The sequence below is a fragment of the Mandrillus leucophaeus genome, unplaced genomic scaffold (assembly GCF_000951045.1).
Source record: "Mandrillus leucophaeus isolate KB7577 unplaced genomic scaffold, Mleu.le_1.0 Scaffold1608, whole genome shotgun sequence".
Classification (NCBI taxonomy): domain Eukaryota; kingdom Metazoa; phylum Chordata; class Mammalia; order Primates; family Cercopithecidae; genus Mandrillus; species Mandrillus leucophaeus.
This window is the reverse complement of record NW_012101597.1, coordinates 120,622-124,886: the sequence shown is the minus strand read 5'-3', so window position 1 is coordinate 124,886 and position 4,265 is coordinate 120,622.

Here is a 4,265-nt window from a genome sequence, read left to right as displayed (position 1 = left end):
GTAGTTGCCTTTTCCAAATCTTGACTAGCTTGTCTGACAGGGTGGGATCATGTCAAGTAGATTGGACTGAGGTGATCCCTTCATTTTAAAGAGCAGTCTTTGGCAAACACTGATACTAGAAACTGATATGATTTTGTTCTTCTTGATGACTTTTACGGATTGTTTTTTAAAAGCCAGGAAAGGAGACATAACGTTAAAACCACTCATTTGTGGCCATCCACATTATACTATAGGGAAGACTGATTTTTTTTCAGGTGATTATTGTAGCAAAATATTTTAAGTTTTATTGAGATCTTTTGTCATGTCTAAATTAGTTCATCATATATCCTGAGCTTAATTCAATGCCTGGCTCATGATAAATTTTATTTATTGTGGTGACAGCACTTAACATGAAATTTACCCTCTTAAACTTTTTAAGTGCACGACACAGTATTGTGAACTACAGGCACGATGTTGCACAGCCAGTCTCTAGGACTTACTCATCTTGTGTAACTGAAACTTTATACCCATTGTACAGTAGATCAAGTGAAGAAATATGTGATATATGGCATGAGACCTATAGAACAGGCAGGGAAAACTTCTTCTGGCATCAGAAAATCTGTCCATTTCTGAGATCACTATATTCACCTCCTTAGACCACAATGCTAACCGATGAATGTAACTGGCTGTGACAAAACTGTCTTTCATCAACCTACAGACTTTAAGATTGATGGAAAGAGAAAGATCTGTTGTATCTTAGAATTCTTCCATCCACTCTTGGATCATCATTACCACTTAGCAGAGCTTTGCATCGAATTCCAGATAAAGAATATCAAGCTCAAGGATATAGCAGCTCTTGAATAATGGGAAAGACAAATGAACTGTTTGGGAAGTAGAAAGATAATCATGAAATTCAGTCATTAAAGTCTTGCCCTGAGCAAATGCCATGGACTTGACATCATAAAAAACATAAAATCGGTATAAGCCAAAAATGTTTATTTTGGGAAATTTTATTTAAAGTGAAATGAAAAATACCTGAAAGACAACAGAAAATTCAGTCACCAAGGGAAATAAAACTCTAGTTACCAAAACAAAATGTCAAAAGAAAACTTACATAAACATATACATCCATGCATTCAATAGAAGTTGCATAGAATTTTATTTAGCCATATCTCAGTATTTTGGAATTTTACAAACACCAAGAGTCACAATAATAATACATAACCTTCATCTCTTATTCTGTTATTTTTTCCTCAAGCTTGGGAAAGATAATGTGTGAGTGGACAGTGATTTTGGGGATCAGGAAGAGACAATTCTGCTTAAGGCAACTTCTCTTAGGACAGCAGGAGGTAGCAAGAGAAGAAAGGGCAGAATAACCATTAACAGTTTACACCATATTTATAGCTATAATAGTTTAATATAATATGAAGTAATTACTTTCAATTACTTTTTAATAACATACAGATATATACTATGTATTCCTTAAAATTGTTATCTAAAAATTTAAGAAATTAAAAAACTTTAATCTTAGAAATTTTCTAGAAATTTAAATTTCTGAATAATCATAGGTAAATGTCTTATGATTTTATCTTTTTTCAAATAAACCTTACAAATATTTTCAGTATTGAGATTGTTTCATGTTAAGTGTGCCAGTAACATGCTGTCATTTCATTGTCATTCTAGCAGTAAGGATTCTGAGTCCTTAGCACTGTGTCTGACCCAGCCCTCTCCTTCCAGAAAGTGACTGAATAAACTCATTCAGAACATATTTGAGCATCTGCTTTTGGGGGTAGCACCGTGTTAGGCTTTCAGCAGATGCTACGGATAAAAATGAGCAAAATGTCGCATCTTATTAATATGACACTATATTGTGGAAAAGAGAATTATAAAAATATGTTCAAGATTGTTAATTTTATGAAGAAAAATAGGATAAGGGACAGATCAGTCTTTTTTATTCATTGGTCATTGAAATCTTTTCTGATAATCAAATAGCAAAGAAGAGACCTAAAATAATTGAAAAAAATGGGTTCTAGTGGATCTGGGGGAAAAGACTGCAAGGCAGAGGGAACAGTAATCTTTTCCTTTAATAAGTATGTTAATCCCATTGTGTATTGATATGCCCGTTAAGGTTAATTGCATTTTCTCACGTTTTGTTTTATATTATATTCCCTCTTTTTTAAAAAAAAGTCATTAAGTTGTCTATTTTTTTCCATTTAGTACAATTTTTATACTTTTTCTATTACCTTTATGCTAACACTTCTATAAAGTATAGAAATATTTTTATGAAGACTAAACACTGTCGTCTTTCCATTTACACAATGTCTATTGATTCCCTAGCATACGTAAGAATACAATGGCTTTCTCTCGCTTTTTTTCTTTAACATCCAAATTTAGTCAATATTTCTTAGTGTTTATTACTGTATCATTATGCTTCATGCTTTACTACTTACCAACTTTATTATTTTATTGCTATATAAACTATGAAGCAACCATTTGGCTTATTATTCATCATTTTCTTCAAATTGTTCCCTGGGTCAAGCTAATTTCCATTTCACATCTTTGTGTTGTCTGACAAATTGTGTCAATTATCAAGTCTCTGCTTTCCAGTATTTCGGCCTCATGACGATCTCTCATTGCTGAAAGTGCCTATCGAGGACTTTTTCTTTGTAAATTAAGTGTGATACCGTATCATGAGTTAGTTCTGCTTTGTGGCAGTAATTTTTGGGTGGATTCATTTATTCTGCTAGGAAGTTAGCTACTTATTTTTATTTTGTGTGTAGTGTTGGAAGGAAACTGAATTTCCATATCTTATTTTGAAGATTCAGTTTGCCTTTTCAGTTATTACTGGGGGAATTCCATGAGTTTACAGGCACTGGGGAGTCTTGGCAGGTTCCTCAGGCCTTGTCATACTCATTCCTGCCGTCTTCTCCGTGTCCTCTTCTGTATCCCACCCTCTCACCGTGGGCAGGCCTGGCCTGGCGATCACCTCAGTGTAGATTATGCTGCCCTGTTAGCTCCACCACCTCCTCCCCATGTGGTCCTTCTTTCCATTTGCTCTTTCGATGGCTTCCTGCCTCCTTGTCTATCATAATTGTGCACAGAAGTTCAGGCTGATGCGATGACACTCTCAATCTAGGAAAAGATGTTTCCTGATATTTTTGAGCACTGCCACCACCAGTAACTTCAAATCCCATTTGTCTTCCCTGAGGGTCTCCTGGTCCAAATCTTGGTTTTCTGCACCAATTCTGATGTGTCTCTTTCTGCCTGACATGTCATCTGTAGTTGGCGGGTTTTCTTTCCCCGATTTTATTGAAATAATCACTTGTACATTCTTTTATTATTCATTGTCTTGAAAACTTAGTGTACATTTTAAGAATAAAAGTAGAAAGGCTAAGATGAATAGTATAGCTAAAGATACATACCAGCACCAAAAGCTTACTTTTTATGTTTGATGAGTTGTGTTCTGTTTGCCTGTGAATAACGGGATGAGTAAGGCAAAAGTTGCAAGGGGTTATTGGCTAGAAGCCTCTCACTGAGGTCCAGGCAGAAAACGGTGTGTGCTAAGATACAGTGTAGTGGAAGAGGCGAGGAGAGACACCAGCAAACACACACACATGCATATGCATAGAACTGTATATAGTTGACAGGAGATTGGTTTAAATCGTACTATTTTCTCAGTACATGATTAGTTAGCTGGTGCATCCATGATTTAGCCTATGCATTGCAACTGTTGTCTATTCTTTTTTTTATTTTAAAATACTTTAAGTTCTAGGGTACCTGTGCACAACCTGCAGGTTTGTTACATATGTATACTTGTGCCGTGTTGGTGTGCTGCACCCATCAACTCGCCAGCACCCATCAACTCGTCATTTTATCAGTTATAACTCCCAATGCAATCCCTCCCCCTCCCCATAATAGGCCCCAATGTGTGATGTTCCCCTTCCTGTGTCCAAGTGATCACATTGTTCAGTTCCCACCTGTGAGTGAGAACATGCAGTGTTTGGTTTTCCATTCTTGAGATAGTTTGCTGAGAATAATGGTTTCCAGCTGCATCCATGTCCCTACAAAAGTCACAAACTCATCCTTTCTTATGGCAGCATAGTATTCCATAGTGTATATGTGCCACATTTTCTTAATCCAGTCTGTCACTGATGGACATTTGGGTTGATTCCAAGCCTTTGCTGTTGTGAATAGTGCCGCAATGAACATATGTGTGCATGTGTCTTTATAGCAGCATGATTTGTAATCCTTTGGGTATATACCCAGTAATGGGATGGCTGGGTCAT